General features: G+C 44.5%; 1 protein-coding gene across 4 annotated transcripts in view; it reads right to left on the bottom strand.

Moving 5' to 3' along the window:
- The window catches only part of CNTN2 (contactin 2), a 59,819-nt gene extending 46,756 nt beyond the window's left edge, over window positions 1-13,063 (bottom strand). For 2 of the 4 annotated variants that reach the window (XM_053393284.1, XM_053393283.1), the window contains exon 1: window positions 12,830-13,063. The gene's annotated coding sequence lies outside the window, so the exon portion shown is untranslated. Of the gene's footprint in view, window positions 1-12,471; window positions 12,680-12,829 lie in introns of those variants that run through there. The other 2 variants (XM_053393281.1, XM_053393282.1) reach the window with 2 other exon arrangements.
- Window positions 13,064-21,348: the final 8,285 nt, after the last annotated feature.

Here is a 21,348-nt window from a genome sequence, read left to right as displayed (position 1 = left end):
GGGTTTGGGCTTTACTGATTCATTGTTCGACTACATGATGGGATGTGGTCGCAACAGAACACTAATGTATGTGGAGCAAGTGCTGAGCATTACCCTTGAAAATTTGCCCTTTGACTGCAGTTTCAAGGCATGTCCGCTGCTGAAAGTGAAAGCCTCTCTGCTCCCTCCCTCTCCCCCGAAAGAAAGGATCACATGACTGAAAAACTCTTTCTTGGGTTTCCTCTCACTCATGTGAAAAGGCCTGGGGCGATGCAGTAGCAGAATGCAAGAGCTCAGTTCCCAGCTCAAATTCACAATCAAACGAGTGCTAGAGGTAGCCTGGCATCATTAAGATCCTCTTCAACACCCACTCTACATACTGGCAAATTTGACTGACCCTAGTCAATCATGTCTGAATTTTCACAAATTAATTTGATTAGATGCCTGCAAACTGAAATCCGGCCAAATCTGTAGAGTAAGCACACAAATAAACAACCAACAAGTAAACCTAGGGGCTTGTCGACACCTGCTTGTCCTGTGCTTAGAAAGCTTGGGTCTGAGCTGTCTTCTGCTTGTCCTGTGCTTTCCAGACACAGATCTGAGTGGTTTTACCCTTGCCTAGCTGCATTCCCATGGAAGACCCATTCTTTAGTGATAAATCAGAGCAAATGGCAATCCACAGAGAACCCAGCTGCTGTTTGCTCTGTTTCAGTGCTAAACTGCAGCTTTTCCCAGGGGAAAGTGGCAGGGCAAAGAGAAGTGTGGATAAGCCTCCAGGAAGGACAGTTCAAAACAGGTCAAGAAATAGTTCTCCCATAAAGGACAGCCCAAGACCTGGGATAATAAAATGATGGCAATCCTGCAAGCCTCAAAAGAATCAATGGTGGTTAAAAAATCTCATTCTTCAATTTCCAAAAGCTATATATTTAATTAATTTATTTATTAAAAACGTTGTTGTATCACCATGTGTATTTGAATATTGCAGAAAGCATTTTAGTATCAATCATAAACCAATCCAAGCTCTGAAATATGGGACAACATTGCTTTCCTTTCAGTGCTCATCACTGTTGCCCAAAGATATAGTGTCTTCAAAGTCATCAGAATGATTAATCTAAACCACATATCAAAGCTATTTTAGCAAACATCACTACAAGCCTAATAATTCATCATAACCCTTATCACATCTATAGATATGTTACAGTAACTATTGCCCAAGTTCAACAAGAAGGATAGCACATATGGAAGCTGCTTCCACACACTGATTTCTTTGTTGAATTGGGAATCAGTTCCAGACTGGATGAGGATGGACACTGGGATACCGCTCTGCATTGTGATGCATAGGTGGAAGTGAGGCTTCCAGGATTGCCTCCTGACTGAAAATGTGCCATATGGAATAGTAATCTGTATTTCAGAAATGCCACCATATGGAAGCAGTTTGCCTCTCCTGCAGGTTAATGTCTAAACTATGATTATCCAACAGATAACAAGCTTATGTTTTTCCTCGGTAAATATGGTAAAGTGTAGCACCCCAAGTCCAAGCCCACCTCCTGTAATGGGAAGTTAGTCCTATTAAAACCAACAGGACTTGTGCTGTTAAATGTATTGAGGAACTAGACATTGTGGGAGACAGCTCTGGCTTTAGCAAATCCACAAGGAGATGGCCTTGGCATTAGTTTCTGTATAGAACCATCATGATGATTTGCCAACATCTTGGCAGAGTCAACCGTGATTGCCCTCTGGACGACATGCGTGTGAGTGAGAGATCATAATTTTGATATTAATAAAATTCACATGACACCGAGTTATTCTGAATAATTGACTGATGTGTGATGGGTTGGATCTGAAGAGTGTAAGGTCTTAATTTTATAAGTGCGCAGGATGCATCTACAATGAATTTGGGAATAAAAGGGATGTAGCTTCTGTGCTCCTTGCTTAATGTTATGCTAGCAACACTGCCTTTCTTCACAAGACCCTCAGCTGTTCTTTGCTGCTGCCATTTGGCAGGCTCCTGGTGACTGTTTATCTGGCTGGAATGGCAGAACCTAACTCTCCTTGTTAACTCTCCTTGGCTATGTATTATAGTTGTTTTTCGACGCATAAAATAGTTCCAAGATGCATCCATGACTTATTTTTGGCGTTGCTCACTCCGTACTATAGGTAACTGATTTCTTAATTCCTTAATGGATACTGACTGCTGATCAAATTCAGCTACTGATAGATGCCTCCTGGCTTCTGGCTTCCTCAACAGCTACAAGGCATCAACTTTATTGAAGAATGTGAAAAGGTTTCTTTAAAAAGAAGAGCTTAGGAAAAGACATCTTGCTGAACTAGCCAACCTGGTGCCCCCGAAATAGTATGGATCACTACTCCCATCATCCCTGACCACTGGCCATGCTGTCTGGGGTTAATGGGAACTGTAGTTCAAAACATCTGGATGACGCCATGTTGACTTCCCCTGGTGTACTCTGATTTATGCCTGTTTAGCATTCCCCATTGATTGCCAGGGGACATTCTTTCAGGCAAATGTGCATAGGACTGCAGTCTTAATGTGCCGGGATTGCCATCTGGCTAGGAATTTGTTGACACCACCAACCCTTCAATATCAGGTGGGAAGAAATATAATTAAAATTTGACTTCGTTTTACAATTTGAACACTTTCAATTTTCAGTTTTAAAACCTGATTTTAAGGGATTATCACCTTGACTTTTAAGGATCAACTTATCAGATTCAGGGATATAAAAACAGGTTTAGATTGGTTGGGTGGAGTTGTGTTTTGTTGCAGTAGTACGATTCTTGCTGTTTTGCTATGATTTGTATGAGAGATACAGTAACCTTGCAAGGCTACTTAGATAATGTTGGAGATGAGGTGGAGGTGGGTGAGAAATGTGGACTATGTCAGCCATGTTTCATGAGAATATGTTAGTACCATGAAAAATTATCTTCAGCGCCCAGTTTGGGACTTGGGACAAAAGCAGAGCTTTGTGACTTGAGGATATCTCTCAGAAATTGACCTACATGTAATCTTTCCTATGAAATAAGAAGAGAGCCAGTGTAGTGTAGCAGTTATCGTGTTGGACTAGGAGCTGGGAGACCAGGGTTCAAATCCTCACCTGGCCAGGAAGCTCCCTGGGTGACCACGGACCTGCCAGTGCCTCCCAGCCTAGTCTACCTCACAGGGTTGTTGTTGGGCTTAAATGTGGAGTGAGAGAACCATGTAAACAACCTTGAGCTTCTTGGAGAAAGAAGTGGGATATAAATGATGATGATGATGATAGTTATTCTGATATGAAGGTATACCCAAATAACACTGACCAATCCTGTGTTTTAGATATCTCAGGCCAAATGCTGACATACTTTCCACATATCTACAGGATATCTAAGATGAAATAAAAAGAGGTGCTTCAGAGGTATTTAATATTTAGTTTAAAGGAGTGGTCTTGGTAATCCAGCATGGAAGGATTAGAGAGCTGAAGTGTTGAACAATACAAGCCTTAGCAGGGAATGCAGAAACTATCTCCAGTGCTGCTGTGATGAACTTTAGGCAGAAACTTGAAAACTGAAGCAGCTTCTGGGAACACCAGAAATAAATGTTCCTAAATCCCTGCCTTGAGCAAGTTGGTGGTGCTAATCCCACCTGGGTCAAAAATGCCAGCACAGGAGATAATCGAGGGCAGGGGCATGGCCCAGTGGTGGGTCAAATGGTTTGCATGCAGAAGATTCCCAATTCATTCCCTGAAATCTATAGGTAGGGCAGAGAAAGACTCTTGCCTAAAATCCTGGAAATCTTCTGCCAGTCAGTGCCAACAATAGGTGGATTATTAATCCAAAGGTATAAGACAGATTCCTAGGTTCTCCCCTACAACGTCTCAGAAAAACATTCCCCTGTCTTGCTGTTTACAACAGAGTGCTTCAATGATATTCACAGAACACTCACTGGCAGGACACATAGCAATTCAGACTTCCACCTAGTACTGGGATTGAAAGGTCTGGTAAGATTAGGAGCTAATATGGGAAATTCTGTTCATGATTTATAAAGAATTGCAAAAACTGGTTTGGTTGGAGTTTGGAGAAAGAGACAATGGAGCACCCAATCCCTGTGCATGCTAATGGTATCTGGACACCCACATTAAAACACGTATATTTATTTATTTATTTATTTAATCCCTCTCCCTTTTCTGTTTGGGGATATTCAATGTGGATGACAATAGAAAAGAACAACGAAAGAATAAAATGATTCCATCTCACCCTAAACATTAAAACTGCACTAAAAATGGCATAACTTGAAACAGATAACTTGAAGCACAAGTTGAAACAGATTCTGGTTTCTTATTTGTAGTTGCAATGGGACAATTGCTGTCTGGAGGCTGAGGGGGAAGGGAAGGTAACAGGTGGGAACATTTCACCTATGAGAGAGAGAGCCTTCAGACACACTAGGGGTAAGGAGCTGGCTCTGGCCAGAGGACTGGATGCTTCCCTCTCCTAGACCCCACAGCCCAACTATGACATGTGGGTGCAGCCTCCCACCTGCCAATCATCTGACAATACATGACAACTAAATACACCTTCCCATCACATGGTTCCCCCCCCCCAAGTCCCTGGAAACTGTAGTTTTCCTACCACAGAGCTACAATTCCCAGCACCAGTGACAAACTACAGTTTCCATGATTCCTTGGGGAAGTGACATGTTTTAAATGTATGTTGGATGTGCTTTGACTGTATTGTGTTTCCAGGAGCTAACTACGGAACTGAGAAAATAGAGATGGATATTTTAGGGATGGTTAGGACTAAGGGAAAGAAGGACAGGAGTAGATTGGGTGGGACAAAAGAGCGTTCCCACTGCTTTAAGGTTCAATTAGACTTTTTAAGAACTCGCCTTTTCCTTCATCTGAGCCTGTGGGAATAGTGAGTCATTCTCTTCTCCTCACACCCCCCCACCTCTCTCTCATGCACAGATTTGTGTAACCCTCCCAGAATGCTAATACTACAAATGAAGATATAGAAATCTTGTAATGTTGTACAAAGAAATGCTACACACAAAATTTAAAGGACTTGTGGAAATATGACAAAGTTTGGCCCTTGCCACTTTTGCCAAAATTGACAAAACATAAGTTCTGTGCATCTGGGGCTCCAAAACTTGCTAGATTTCACATAATTGTTTTCCATAAAGATAACTTGATCTTCAGCTCTGCCTTTATATACTGTAGCTAGCTGGGTCTTAGGAGTTTGCAGCTTAGCTTTCTGCTAGAAAAGTCCTTTCCATCCCTGTGCTTAGAGGAAGAACTGTGAGGGGAGAGACTTCCAGCCGTCCATCAGGCAAGGCCTTTTCCACCTGCCTTACCCCACCCTCCAGACTCTGCTTCTCAATTTGTATTGTACTGTTTTATGCACTCTGACTTGCCATTGCTTTTATTGATTATAATTTAGAAATTATTTATTGTAATTGTTAAGATTTCTGTTTAATTTTGATATGCTGATATTTAATATTCTATACTACAGTATTCTAATGGATTGTTGGATATTACTTTAATTGATACTGGTTGCTTATTTTAAAGTTATGTTTTATCACTACATTGTTGTATTGGATTAGATTGTTACAAGGTGTACATTCTTTGTTTCTTCAGCTTTTAAACCACCTTGGGTATAGTAAAATAGAAAGGCGGTATACAAATTAAATGTGAAATGAAATGCTCTGCTACAGTTTCTGGGTAAAACTCCTGGGCATGCTACACTTCTTTTCTTCTCTAAAAAAAACAAAATATATATACTTTGTATTGCCTTGTCTTGCAATTGGGAGACTATTGCAAGAAATGGGAAAAGCATCCATGATTTTTTTGGGGGGGAGCAAGCAAGTATTAAGGCTGAAAACCCTCCAAACTACTTTACAGTCAAATCTTCTGATCAAGACATCTGCCCTGACATTGAGCTCCAGCAGCGATGAATGCCTGACTTGAACAGAGAGAAATACGAAGGCTATAAGCCACCAGGGACAGAGACCATCCAGGGCTTCATCTGCTTAAGGTCTCTGTTTACCTTTTTATGAGTACAAGGACAGAGTGAAGACACAGCAGAGAAGAGACCACAAAAATTAATGGCGTAGGAGAGAGGGGGGAGGGGAGGGAATTAGTCATCCTCTAACAATGACTAGGAGAATATGGAAGGCAATGCATCAAAACGCAGCATATCAAAACCCAGAGAAATCAATTAAGGAAAGGAGCCAGAAAAGAAATGTCAGGGATATTCTGTGCCAGTAGGGCAAGGAGTATCTGCCAGTCAGGAAGGAGCATTATGAAGTAATGAGCCACAATTGCAGTTCTCCAGAAAGTCCTCCTAATGAACTGCTGTCTCTGGAACACTATTTTCTCCTATGAGCTAAGCCTGTTTAACAGGAATCATTACAGAAGGTGAGTCAGCCATACAATACAATCCTATGCATGCTTCCTCAGAAGTAAGCCTCACTATGCTCAATGGGGCTTACTGCCATGTAAGTGTGCTTACGTACAACTGTGTGCTTACTTACAGCCTTGAGAAGAGGGTGGGCTGTTTTACACATGGCATGCTACACTCTCTTAGTGCCTACATAGACCAGTTTCAAGGCACTGGTGTTGTCCCTGCTCCAGCCCTATAAAGCTGGGACAAGGAGCTGGAAACTTGGGGGAAAGACGAATTATAAAGCCGCAACAGGACTGTAGTCTCCTTGGATAAGAAACACTGCTTGGACTACACTTAAAAGATGTATATTCTGACTTCCTATTTGCAGTAAGTAAACGTTCAAGGAGGCTTGCATCAAATCTTTCCTCTTAAAACCCCATCTAAATCGTTCACAATAAACAATATTCCTGTCTCAGAAATCATAAACCAAAAAGCACAATCTTACAGAAAATGTAGTCCAAGGATTATTCATAACCAGAGTCCTTCAAAATTCTCAGTAAATAGAGCTGTGTTTTGAACAGGGTGCTTCAAGGAAATCAGCAATGGTGCTTGGTGATATATTGGAGAGGGGAGTGGAATTGTTCACAGACCTGGAGTGGGTGTGTGAGCAAGGAAGGCGGAGGCAGGCAAGGGAAGGGAAGAACAATGGCTGAGCAAAACCATCTCTCTCGCACACACTCCTCTTCTTCCTGACCTTATTCTGTATTCAACACTAATGTCTCATAACAAATGTGACTGATCTGTAGAAAAGACTGTACAACTTGGAAAAAGAGACAAGGCATGTACTTTTGTAAACCAAGAAAATATATAATAATAAATTATTTTAAAAAAACACACAGGGATTTTAGGCCTGTCTTTGGTGTCCCTTAAATTGGAATAATCAAAACATAAAGGAAACCAAGAGTGAACAGCAAAATAGTGTGGTGAAGAACATTAAACCTTAGTTACAATGACAAGGCTATGCTGTTTTTAATACAAAACAAGGCAACAAAAACAACTCCAGAACCTAGAAGCCAAATGAGAAATAGATGATGAGTCTCCTTGGACTAGATGACCCTCGGGGTCCCTTCCAACTCTACAATTCTATGTTTCTATGATTCTCATAGTGAAGATTCAACATGATTATCATAATTGGCAAGGCCACTGCTGAGGGCAGGGCCTTGATAGGCGTAAATGGAATTTATGGGAATGTGGACTTGCTCTCTTAACATCCCACTAGACAGCCTTAAACTCCCAGGACACTCACCAGTCTTTGGCCTCTTTGGCTTGGCTGGCTGGGAGCTGAAGTAGAAAGCCTCCCCCCCCCCCCCGCCTCTTCGTTTAACCTGCAATGCCTAGAGAAGCTAGCAACCATCTCTTCCCTATGAACTGTTGGGAAAGAAGTCTCCCTTATCAGTGTCAACGAGGGAAACACCTTAGGATGAGGCAGCAAGCAACAGCAGTATCCGCTAGAGAGCTAGCTGAATGCCCCCTGTCTACTCCCATGCTGGAACAAAAAGCCTCAAAGAAGCTCCTTTTAGATATCCTAGTTCTGAAGCATTTGTTCCTGAAACATACGTGAGGCCCTTGCTTCACCCTGAGGCTTTCTTTCATTAATCTACCTTCATGCAGCATCAGAAATAACAGGCAACAAGAACTGCATAAGGGAAAGGTCTCTGCTATGGGACACAGAGTGAAGCTCAGAAAGCAAGTGAAATGGCACATGGCTGGCTCAGTGTTGACCAGGGCAATGATTTTTCTCTCAGCACTCATTCTTAAGGGCACCACCTCAAGGGAACCCATTACCAATGGAGGAGTTGTGGGCTGTAATAAGATATCAAGCTCTCTGACCATTTGGTAATGCTATGGGTTCAGCAGCTTGCCCCTATCTAGTGGGCTCCCAAGAGCTTCAATAATATGAGAGGACTTCTAAAATCTGCTTTTCTTCCACTCCTAGTCTCTGCTTTCTGCAGACTTTCTGAGGCCTGAACGTAGGGTTGTAGCCAATTATGCATTTTAAAAAATTTACAAATAAACGTTTTTCCTTTTGTGTATATATTCATATTTATGCATCATCCTACCAGGCATGAGGTTTTTTTTAAAAAAAATAAAGCGCACACACCCCTTTTCCTCTTTCCCTTTCTGAGTTGTAGTCCACATAAGTGAAGGTACTCCCTCCACATAATATCTCATCAATCTGAACAACCTTTCACATCTGCCTCTATGAAGCAAACCCAAGGCTACTCATACCTAGCTAATGAAACCAGTGGAACAAACCTCACCAACCCCTATTGAATAAGAGAAGAAAGCTGCCATTCCTCAGCAACCACAAAGCATGCAGGGTCATTTGATTCCAAGTGGAGAACAGCTGCTAGAGATCCCAAGAAAGGTAGGTGAAGCAAGCACTCTTATCACAGTATGAGGAACAAAGGTTTTGCAGTCTGTATCTGACAATTGCTAGTTCTATCCCTACGCTAGCAGCTTTCTAACAGTGAGCACAGTGCCTTTTTTTTTGTCATTCTTCACCAATGCCATCAGTTATATGCTATTGTTGTTTAGGCTCCCTCAATATTCTTCAAGCAACTTCCTGCTGCACTTCTGTTATTTTTGCCCCAGGATCCTGTCTAGTTTCTTCCTCTAAGCCCGATCCTAAACTCAATTATGTCAGGACTCATTCCTGCAGTGCTGCTCACAGTGGTCATATGTCTTATTTGAGAGAGGACAGACCACTATTTAAAGATGCCCTGTATTTTAGAGATGAGGAACCCATGGCCCTCGTTGAACTCCAGCTCCCTTCAGCCCCAGCCAGCATTGTCCGTGGTCAGGGAGGATAGACGTTGTAACCACAGGGTCTCCACCCCTGCTCTACATGAAGGGCTGTCCAGTCCAAGTCCATTTTATAGAGAAGAAGGTCCTTAAAGTTCCCATCAACAGTGAACACATAAACAGCAGAGCAGAATGACCAGGCACTCAAATCAGTTGGTCACATTCTTCCCCTCTACACTGGTTTCTATTTAAATCATTTCTGAATTTGCATCTATGTATATTAAATGAGCACATGCAAAGTTTATGCAGATTTGCTCTCTCTTCTTTGGTGATGCATAAATGGGCACCCTAACTTACACCCACTTCACTTACCTCCACCAGCTAAGCAGATTTAGCTAAAGAGAGCAAAGACACAGGAAGTCACAGGTTGCTTCTCACTTACTTTTTGTTTAACTTTCACCTCCTCTTGTTTAGACTCCTAATAATGCTCCCAAGAGGCAAAAGAGAAGTTCAAGCAATAATTTGCCACTCTACTCAATTCCCCTTCTCATCTAGTTTTTACATCAGAGATTATTTCCTTAAAAATAAAATAAAGGAAGCATACCATGACAATATTTTGGGGTTGCATATTTCAGGATTTCTTCTGAAGAATAAATAACACTTGGGAAGTGGGTTGGAGTCGGGGTAAGACATATGTAAATACCTGCCTCCCAACCCCAATCATTTACAACAGATGACCCACAATCAAAAACTCATGGGGAAAACCTGCTTCTGATCCTGCAGATGGGAGAAGAAGCTTAGAGTTGCCAGTGCTTATTTTGGGACATGGCTCCTGTGCTTTTAACAGCTGTGTGACAGAATGACAACCAGCAGGCGATGCTTCTCCTGCCTGAACTGTATCACCACACTAGGAAAACATCCACTTCCTGAACTGCCACTTATCTGCCTGCTAAACATACAGGAGTAAGTTGGCAGTTCTAAATAGACCATGTGCCACTTGCATGCCTGTCGCTAGATCAGAAAGAGACAAGATGGAATGAACAAAAGGATGCTAGACTTTCTAGATTCAGACATCCAGTCTGTCACCTTCCTTTACACTTTGGATTGCTTGCAAATCTGCTGAACTATCACTGGCCAAATCAATCACAGCAATAGTAGCTATCTGTTCAGGGCTCCCATACGATCGGTGCCGCCTTCGCAGTCAGCCATGCAATGTATTTTCACAAGCATCTGTGTTGTTTCAAGTTAATTCATACTTCAGACTGGTCTCAGCATGCTTTCTCATCCTCTGCCCCCTTCCCCACTTATTCAGAGCAGCCTTCTTAACAGCTGTGTGTGTATAAGTAAAGAGAAATGGACCAGGTGGCTTTGCTTGTAGCCAGATGGGCCAGTGACTGCATGGGGAGCAGAAATATGTTCAGTTTAAATCCACAAGGGTTTATGTGAAATGTGGTCTGGGTAAAGGACAGTGATCCAACTGCTAGCAGCTAAGCAGGCAGGACCTGGCTTGGAAAGAGGAAGGAGGCTGGTGTTATAAAGCCCCGACCCTTTGCAGAGTCTTGTGGACTGTGTAAGTGAGACCACGTTCTACTGGACTAGAGGGTTAGGGATCTGTTGCTGCCTTCATGGTGCCACAGGTTCTGGGATCAAAGCCTCAGCACCTACCAGGAGGAATTAGACAGATACATGGCCCCCTTGGCAATGATATGTTTACTGATTATTACTGAATTGAAAAGCATAAACCAAATGCTGACCTTACAAGTTTTTATTTATACTGTGCATCACAAACAAATGCCTGATCATGGAGCTCTGGAGTGTGTGGTTTATGATAGAATATGCAAGCATTTCAGTTATTTGATCCAGAAAGTGATGGCTGAAGCTGCAAGCCTCCAAGCTGCCTCTCGCCCACTCAGCTGCAAAAAACAACAACCCAGTGGCACCTACTGAGGAAGAAGGCTTTTCAGAAAACAGCAGCAGAGCCCACTTTCTCAAAAGCATGTTGCACTAGCCTCAGTTGGCAGGCTGTCAATGCACAGCACACACAAACAGGTGTAGAGAAGAGGCGTTTGGCCCCAGCCCCACTCTTTACAGACAAGCTGTGAAATGCAAAGGCTAGAATGGCATCTTATTGCCTGGGTCGGAGCATTAGCAGATGGTTGGACATGATGCCGGATGGATCTGGTGCAATCACAAGCAGAGATGCTCTGGAGAGAAAGGGCAAACAGCTCTCATATTTAAAACTGTCGTTTTAGCAACTCATTCATTCAGCCTTGACGCCGAAGAAGTTGAAACTTGCATAGGTCAGGCCTGCACAACTTGTCACCCATCTTGTCAAATGAAGGCAAGTAGTGCAGCCTCCCAGGTTCCTGACAACTCCCCCCCCCTTACAAGGCTCTTAGTAAACTTCCAGGCAGGAAGAAAAACCAAGTGAGTGATCTAGTGCTTGATGGGCTACCTTACAAAACTATGGAGCTCTATTCAGCCTGGTGGGTCACAAAAGTTGTCTGGGTTTGCTCCAGATCCGAATGAAATACAAAATCAGTAAAGCTTGGGACTGTCTGGGCACTTATCAGTTCTGATACCTGAAGGCCATCCCATCAAGAACCCCCCCCCCACACCCCAAGAGCCTCTTCTACAGTTACTGTACATACTGCTCTAGGAAGGGAGCGGGGTGTCCAAAGTGGCTTAATAGGCTTGGAGAGAGAAAAATACAACACCCACACAGAGTAGAAGCCAGCTCCCTTCTCTCTGGAGCCCTAATGAGGAGACAGACTCTTCTTGCTGTAGGAAAACTCAAACTGATCCCATCCTATTGGTTCGCTCCCTCCCCCTGATCTCTTCCAGTTCAGGTGTGGGTGGTCGTTTCGACACCGCTTTCTTTGGTCACACCTACGTGGCACCGGTTCAGAAAAGCAAGTCAAAAAACCTGGGCCCTCCTGCCACCACTTCTTCCGACACCCCTTGCAAAGCATCGCAGATAAACACGTTTTCAACAGGGACCGCACCCCATCCCGCCGCCAACCCTTCCCTTGTCACTGACTGGCGACGCTCTTGGGCACCTCTCCCTTGGCACCGGCAGCCCCTTCCCTGGCATCCGTGCCATGCCCGTGCCATGCGCCCACGCCAAACCCGTTGCCATCACTAGACAGCCCTGCTCGGGTGCGGCGGCGTGGCTGAACGACTGATGTCATGATCTCCATCTCTCTCTCGCTCCCCTCCCCCTAGACTGAAAGTTAGCTTGCACCTTCCGGAGCAGCCCAAATCTTGGGAACAGAGTCAGGGGAGCCTAAAAGGACACCCCGCGCCCCCTCCTCCTACCTTGGGCAGAGAGAGTGACTGGATCGGCACGTGTATGCGCGTGTGGCGTGCCTGGGCGAGGAGAGCCCGGGAGCTCTCGATGCAGCAGCAGCAGAAGCAGCAGCAACCTTCCTCTCTGCCGCCTGCCCTCCTTCTGCAGGTGAGCCTTCGCCTTGTGCTGCTGCCTGCCTGCCTGCCTGTGTTATGTGTGCGCGCCCCGAGCCACTGCAGCATCTCTGCATTAGGATGTGCTCCTCCCTTCCCCTCCCTTTCCCTGCGCGCTCCCTCTCCGCGCCCCCCCGCAACGTTCCAGGGACCTAAAGAGAGAGAGAGAGAGAGATACGGGGGCACCCCCTCCCTCCCCCCTCTCCGCCGTTACCTCATTTGCCAGGACCAGTCAGCGCCTGCGAGAGTGACTTGCAAGCAGCATCCATAATGCGTGGTCTTCCTCAGCTGGCGCGGCTGCTCCCAGCTCAGACGGTCCCTTGCAACACTTGGGTGGGCGGGAGGTCGGCTTGCCCTGGGCGCACCCCGTGGTGAGAGCTGCGGGGGGCGGGGGACGGGGACATATGGTCGCGCGGGGCACGAGAGGAGGGGAATCTCCGGCTCGGCCCCTCCCCTGCCCGTTTACATTCTTAGGCAATTCGAGATAGCGAAAAAAAAATCCAGACTTCCAACCCCGCCCACCTCCGGCAAATATTTAATTCCATAATTGCGTGTGTGGCACAGGATATAATTTGCGGCGTGCAAGGGCCAGCCTCGGAGGCGCACATCCTGCTGAAAGGCGATTTCCCATCTCTGGCTGGCATTCTGCAAGTGCTGCTGCTGGGCCTGTTTACCTGTATCATAGGAGCCAACTATTAGGGGCCAAGAGGTATATGCTCCCCCTAAAATATTTGAGGGAGCCACCCCTCCCCCAAAGTTGATGGGCATTGCCATTCAAATGGTGTGCATGCACCAGGTTATGTGGGACAGGGCTTATCTGGGCCTCCCCAATATTTTATTCTAGTTGGCACCCTTGACCTAAATCATCTATTATCTATTTCTATCTCTATAGTTATCTGTCTCAAGGTGGGCAATCCCACTGGGGATTGTCCCCCTGCTAACTTTATTGAGGACCCTGTTAACATGGACCAGATAACTACATTCAGTGCTTAATACGGAACCCAGAATTCATGCTCAGAAATCTGTGCTTCCCAAAATAACAGGCTAGTTCTTTCTGAGACTGGAAAGTGTGTTGGAGCATGTGCAGAGAGCAGCATTTCCTCACTGCTGCTGAGTCAGTCTGTTAAGCCCAGTCTGCTGCCATGCAGCTGCAGGGAAGAGAGTTCTTTCTAATAGGCAGCCAGATGTGCAAATGTGATTTGCCATGGCATGTAGTGAGCCTTGTGTATGGAGTATGTCCTATACGAACACTAAAACATTAGTTCTCAAACTACATAGTGAGGTAAAAAGAGCCTGGTCCCCTTGCCTTTAATGGCAGCCGTTTGGCTGATTCTTTTCAAAGGTATGGGGTGCAGGATGATTCGGCTAAAATCTGAGGGGAGGACAATGCAAAATAGGCATCAAATACAGAAATGGCGTGGATTAAGAGAAATATGTTTATTGAACCCCAAAAGTTTCAAGTATCTTCTTTAGAGGCACTTTTTGGTGCAACCAACTGGATGCTTTAGGCTCCAGCTTTGTTAAAAAAGGTTATTGAGACCCAAGAGACAAACTGGTTGCACCTATAGTGTCCCTAAATAAGATATTTGATAAACATTAAATATGTTTAATAAAGTTTAATAAATTGGGTTTTCTGTGCATCTGGAGGCTCCCCTCCCACTCTCACCCCCCCAACATTTGGAGAAGTCAGAGATAAGGTTGCATAAATGCACTGTCTGGTAAACCAATGTATTTTGAAGCCTACAGTAGTGAGGTATCAGGCAATGCAACAGATTAAATTCTTGATTTGCATTGCTTTGTGAGGCACAAACTGCAGTTCTATACACTTCTGTGTTTACTGTGATGGAGGAAATTGCCACACAGATCTTCTTCCCTCTTTGTTCTTTTCTTGGTTTCTTTTTGCTCTGCTGTGTGTGTTGTGCTGGGACCAGTCCTGACATTTGGACAGGGCCGACAAATTTATATATTACTTCCCACTACAAAAAATTCCAAAGCAATTTACAAGCAGAGTAAAAATGCAATCATTAAAAAAAATGTGTAAGCATGTTAAAAACATCATAAAATCTTCATCAGCGTGTTGAAAGCTACTTAAGCATGTTAAATGTTACACTTATTTCAACTTGCATTAAAATGCATAAGTGTTTGTTAAAGAGATTTCTCATCTCATAAACATTTTGTGCAGGACAGAAGACCTTTCCGTGAAGCAGCAATAAGCAAGCAGTTGCTTGGGGCTGTAGAATCAAGAGGAGTGAGGTAGAGGGGAGAGAGAGAGAGAGAGAGAGAGAGAGAGAGAGAGAGAGAGAGAGAGAGTTTAAATCTTACAAATGAGCTCCTGAAAAAGTGGGGGCAGTCATGTAGACTTTTTCTGAAATGTGATCAAGTGAGGATTGCGTGAGGCCGGTGCCGCTAGTAGTACACATGGTAGCAAGGAAATGTTGTTTCTCATTGCCCTAGAGATCTGGTCTTTAGAGAATACTTGTCAACTCCCAGTAGACAGATGAACTGCAAGTGTTTTTTATGGCCAGCTTTCGAGTGATTCATATTGCTGTAATAATATCTCAAATATTAATGGGCTTACTTGCTATCATTCTGCAGAGAGAGATGCTGTATTGTCCTGCTGGAAGGAAAAGTAAGAAATAACTATATAGATACACACACACACAGAGAGAGAGAGAGAGAGAGAGAGAGAGAGTGTAGGGGCTGCTGCCCCTGCTTGCTCTGCTCGTGAACCACGCTTACCCGCCAATCCCCTGCCAACCCTCTTTCACCACACCTGCCTAATCCCTCATCCCTTTACACCTGACCAAAGCCCCTGCCTTTACACCACACCCATTTCCTTGCCTATTCCCTCACAGCTTGCCCCAACCCCTTTTAAAGGAGGGTGGGAGGCACGTCAGAAAGTGGGCTGGCAAACTGCTCTCTGAAGCACCTCTCCCCTTCTGAGAAAACGCACTCCAGCAGCATCTAATAGTGAGGGGCTGCCGTTTCAGAGTGACTTGGCAAAGTGCTTCCCTTTCCAGCCCCTGTTAATCAGCTTACCTGGGCTGCCTGTCACCTGCACTGCTTGCTGGCTTTTCTGCCCACATGTCATTTTGTTGTCACACTGGAGTTGGTGTGGCCACCTGCTGGTGACCACCTGAACTACAACATGACTACAGCCTTACATTTTTCTGTCTATAGGAAAAAGTGCATGTATGTATTATGGTGTGCATGTATGTACATGTCTGTCTGTCTATCTATATCTATCTATCTATCTATCTATCTATCTATCTATCTATCTATCTATCATCTATCTATCATCTATCTATCTATCTATCATCTATCTATCTATCATCTATCTATCTATCTATCTATCATCTATCTATCTATCTATCTATCTATCTATATCTATCTATCTATCTATCTATCTATCTATCATCTATCTATCTATCTATCTATCTATCTATCTATCTATTTAGCTATACATGGACAGATACATGTCTACACAGAAGCAAGTCTCATTGTTTCCAGTGGTGTTTACTTCCAGGAAATTATGTATAGAATAGCAGTCTTCCAGTATAATTCTTCGATTATCTAATCAGAAAGATGCCCCATTGAATTCCTTAGGGCTTACTCCCAGGTAAGTGGTATATATATTTGCAGCCTTACATTGCAGTCCAAACTTAGTAGATCCCAGATTGAATAAGCCTCTCCCTGCCCCAGAATTCTTGGCATGTGGAATGGGGAGCTCTGCACAGGTGAGTGATGTTGAAGCCTAGCAGGGCTGGGCCAGGGGCAGTGCATCCCATTTCACTGCCTGAGGAGAACTGGGAAGGTATTACACCCCTGTCCCCAAAGCCTGAAAGCTCCCTTACCTGGATTGTGTGGCAGCACCCCTGAAGATGCTGCTTCTTTGGGTTCTGCTGCCTGAGGCAGCTGCTTCAGCTTGTCTCATGGGTGGGCCAGATGTAGCCAGCTAAGTTTGGCTTCAACAAGCCTTTTTTCAGGCCACAGCTACAGTTCAGGTTTACTCTTGTCTGTTTTACAAATGTCTGTTTTGCCTGCTCCTTCTAGTGCTATTGTGTTTGGTCTTTGTGTTGGGTCTTCAGTCAGTGGGATCGTTGTCCGATCACATTGAGTCTTCTGTCAGGATGCATTGCAGGGGATCAGACCCTTGGGTCTCTTTCAACTTCTATTATTCTATGTTTCACTTCCTTTATTGCAATCTTTCCAGATCTTCAGCTCACCCATTGGTTTTCTAGATCACGACAGAAAATTAAGTAGCTGCCATCTTGTTGACTGGGCCAAATCTGTGGAGTTATTTAGGGGTGGCGGCAATAGTGGGGAAATCAGCAAACTTTCTCAAAATGGGAGGAGCCCAAAATTCCCAAATGTTGGATTGGCAGGAGTTCTGCCCATGTACATTTTCGTGACATTGCAAGATGGGAAAGAGAAAAGTTTTCTGTATTCAGTTTCCAGTGAAGTAATAACGTGCCTGTGCTCTGCTTTTACATGTTATCAAAGTGCTCCAGACACTATAGGAAGGATACAGGTGCTGCAGACGGATAGTGTGATGTAGTGGTTAAAGGGCTGGACTAGATCTGGGGAGACCCTGGTTCAAGCCAGCATGAATCTCGTCTTCTGCCTGTTGTTGTCCCTCAAAGCACAACCCATTTTGCAAGGTTGTTGAAAGGGTAAAAGTGGTGGTGAAAAACTATGAGTTCTGTGGTGGAATGCAGGGATATGGATGTAAATAAATAAATAAATAAATAGATGCATGCATGGAAAGTGACTTGGCATGCCTTGGATCACAAAAAGTGTATTATTGGAAAACTTCCTTCTTTGCTGTTTTCATTGTGAACAGTTACTATAGGGGTTCTCCAAGGAATGTGCTGTTGGTTTCCTTTATATCTGGGACATCTGGACATAGTAAATCAGCACATGCAATTTGTGTGGCTCCTCTTCCTGAAGGATCCTTTAGCTAGGGACAGCTGAAGGTGCCTTCTGTCCTGAGTTGTCGTATAACCTTGCTCTGGCAACTTCTCCATTCACTCTCCTGTGCTAATAATTCTGTTGCAGCAAATGGTATAGAAAGCAGTGAAATCTAATGCTGTTCCCAGAAGGATTCACCCTCCCAGAAGGATTCACCCTCCCTCTCTCTCTCCCTCTCCTCACACCATCTCTTGGAATGCTGCTCTCAGGATGATCTAGGAGAAGATGGATAGACCCATGTGTTTCTGTCAGGTGCCTCCTGCCAGATAGCTAATCACACAGATAGAAACTTCAGGTAGCTTTCTCTGACCTGTGAGGACTGACCTGCAGCACAGAGTGGGAAGAAGGCGGCTTGAGAGACCTCTCACCTTCCATTCCATCTGGCAGACCCCACCCTTTCACCATTGTCAGTTTCTTAATAACGTAATTGATCAATGGGCATGGGACTGTCGGCTTTGTAATGGCTGGCCATTTCAGAGGAGTAATTAATGCACTTGCATGACCCTGTATCAATGGCAGACACTTCAAAAGTACACAATCCTTTTGCTTTGAGAGATTGTATTACATGAGAATGCCCCTGTGACGTCAGGGTTCACCTCCTATGTAGGAAGGCAATGATAAATAGAGAAGTTTCTTCCATAGCTCATTTCCTATCCACCTGTTTCTTTATCGACTAGTCACTGAGATCAGTGGTACAGTTAGGTAATGTTAGACTGGACTAACAGCAGAGAGTCAATGATCTTATGGAGACCCATTTCCTTTTTCATCAGTAAAGGTTATTACTTCCTTCAAGAAGCTGTAAGACCTAAGTTATCCCTGTTTGGGGACTCTCCCACTCATTGTGTGCCCTGGAAATCTGCCCTGAAGTCTGGCTTTGACAGCACCACTGACTGTGTTATCTACTGACTCCTATATAAACACACACACTACATTCATTTAAACACAAAGCTGCCTCTTTTCTCAAGTACCTGTCTCTTCTCTTTAGTGGCTTTCTCTCCCCCCCCCCCAATTTTTGTCCATTCTTTTTAAAAAACAAACAAACATATTTCAATTCAGTCTGTCCATGTATAACTCTTGTTTACATTATGTGGTCACACAGCTTAGAATTATCCTGGACAGAATTAATCTGGAAGCGGGTGGTGCTGTGGTCTAAACCGCTGAGCCTCTTGGGCTTGCTGATCAGAAGGTTGACGGTTCGAATCTGCGCAACAGTGGTGAGCTCCTGTTGCTCTGTCCCAGCTTCTGCCAACCTAGAAATTTGAAAGCATGCCAGTGCAAGTAGATAAATAGGTACTGCTGTGGTGGGAAGATAAATGGCATTTCTGTGTACTCTGGTTTCCATCATGGTGTCCCGTTGTGCCAGAAGCGGTTTAGTTATTCTGGCCACATGACTCAGAAAGCTGTCTGTGGACAAACGCCAGCTCCCTCAGCCTGAAGTGAGATCAGTGCCACACCCCATAGTCACCTTTGACTGGTCTTAACTGTCCAGGGGTCCTTTACCTGCAAAACATCCCCCTTCCTTGTGTGCAAGAATTGGATATGCCCCCATCAAATATGAAAGGTGTTCTGACTAAAGTATACTGCTGCTTTAAATTTAAGAACAACACATATAGCCCAATCTTATGCATGTTTACTCAGAAACAAATCCTGCTGAGTTCCCCGGTAAGCATGCAGACAATTGCAGGTTTCATTTTAGTGTATTGTGTGAGACACAAAGGGAGCAAGCAGGGGATGGATGGACATTCAGCTGAATATCTCTTGAGAATCTGACTGGTGGACGAAGGATGGTGGTAAATTGCCTGCTTACTTCTTTTGTGCCAGAAAGAGCAATCTGAAGGAGAATTGGAATCAATCCAAACTCCCACCGGAGTAGGCTGAGGTCAGAGGAGAACGTGGAAGGTTATTTTGCCCTAAAGAGTGGCTCAAGCTAATGCCCGCGAACATCTCTGCCGGCATCGATCATGAAGACGAGGCCAGTTCCATTCCCTGTTCAGTTGCCTCTACTAATAAATGTCTTCTGCTTCCTCCATAAAAGTTTCACACAGTGTTTGTGTGAGAGAAAGATTAGAGACCCAGCAGAGCAAATGCCCAGAAGTAATTTCTCTAGAACCAGAACAGACTCCATCCTTTCCCCTCCCCCTCATAATGGCTTGTCTGTGTACAAGAAAAACCTTGTCTGTTTTATTGGTATCTTTTAATTCCCTTCATTGCAGCTCCTTATGTTTCTGTCTGGCTGATTTGTGTTTATAGTAAGGTGGCTTCCCATGCATCACAAAAAAGAGGATGAAAGGTGACAAAAGAGGAGACAGATTGGCATAGACTGATGTACATATATTGATGTGTATGGGGTGTTAGGGGAGGGGTAGTACCTGCCAGGCTTCTTCTGGGGTAATCTGTCCACCTTTGGTCCCCACCCTGCACTCAGCTCTCAACTGCAGCTCCTAGAAGCTGTCAGCATGTGACCATAGCCACACCCTGGGAAACAGCTTTAACTGGTTGGCTAAACCAGGTGAGAGTAGCCGATGTGTCTCAAACCCTCTGTGCATTAAGGACTTCCCCTTGCCTGTGAAGTCAGGTTCTGGTAGATGAGGCCAACAGATGAGGCCAACAGTGGGTCCAATGGTCAAGAAGGTGGTTTCTGCATGTGTTGTAGAGGGAAGTGAAGGGCAGATGGGGCTCATCAACCTGGTAAGGGAGCCATGGAAGAGAAGAAATACTCTGATCCCAGACCTCTGATGCCTTGCAGTTATTTGTCAAAAAGGCTTCAGGAGTAAACACTGAGGAAAAATCCATCCCCGATGCCTTTGGGAGAAGAAAGGTCTAAGGAGTAAACCCTTCACAAATCCAGAGTGGAGCCTTTAAACGGTTGAATGGCGCCTTGTACACTTCCTTCTGACAACTTCTGGAGCCAAGCTGCTGCCAAACGTATTGCTCTGCTTTCCTTTGGACCACAATGAAGCTGAGGACCTCCATACACACTGCCCAGACTTGTGCCCTGGAGAGGTCACTTCGGTGCTGCTAACATAGCGAAAACAATGTGGGAGGCAGCAGTTATGAGTTGCCGGTCTCTGCAGCCATGGCAGGTGCTGTGATTCTCCAGTGGTTTGATTTCCCCCCTGGAGGTGCACTCCAGTGTATCTTGAGACAGACAGATGCCAAGTATGTATGTATGTATGTATGTATGTATGTATGTATGTATGTATCAATCAATCATCTACCTCTATCTATCTATCTATCTATCTATCTATCTATCTATCATCTATCTATCATCTATCATCTCTATCTATCTATCTATCTATCTATATCTATCATCTATCTATCTATCATCTGAAATATGTAATTAGTGGGGGAAACTGTGTGACCAGGTGACATGTGCATTTTCTCAGTCTACTGTCCAGGTTCTAGCAGTTGATGGGCAACATCAAGACTCCTGTTCTTCCTTCATATGGGTCTTTGGGTGGCATTCAATGGAGGACCACAGGTTCCCATCCCATCCCATTCTAATCCATAGCCAAACTGCTACCTGGCACTTCCTGTGCATTTCCCCAGGGCAGCATCTTGGTGTAAAGAGATGGTGCCTGGAAGACCAGTAGGATGGAGACTAGAGGATGCTGAATGTGCTTGGTGGTTCAGGGTGGAGTTTGATGGGCAGATAGAGTGAACAGTGGAACCTTTTGAGCCAAGTAGAAAGGAGCTTGTCTGCTTATACTAGCCCTTCAATCTGATATTTTACTCCTCCCTGGAGAGCCTGAGAAGGCAGCT

This window comes from Podarcis raffonei, chromosome 6 (genome assembly GCF_027172205.1).
Source record: "Podarcis raffonei isolate rPodRaf1 chromosome 6, rPodRaf1.pri, whole genome shotgun sequence".
In the NCBI taxonomy this organism is placed as follows: domain Eukaryota; kingdom Metazoa; phylum Chordata; class Lepidosauria; order Squamata; family Lacertidae; genus Podarcis; species Podarcis raffonei.
This window is presented reverse-complemented; position numbering and strand designations above follow the sequence as displayed.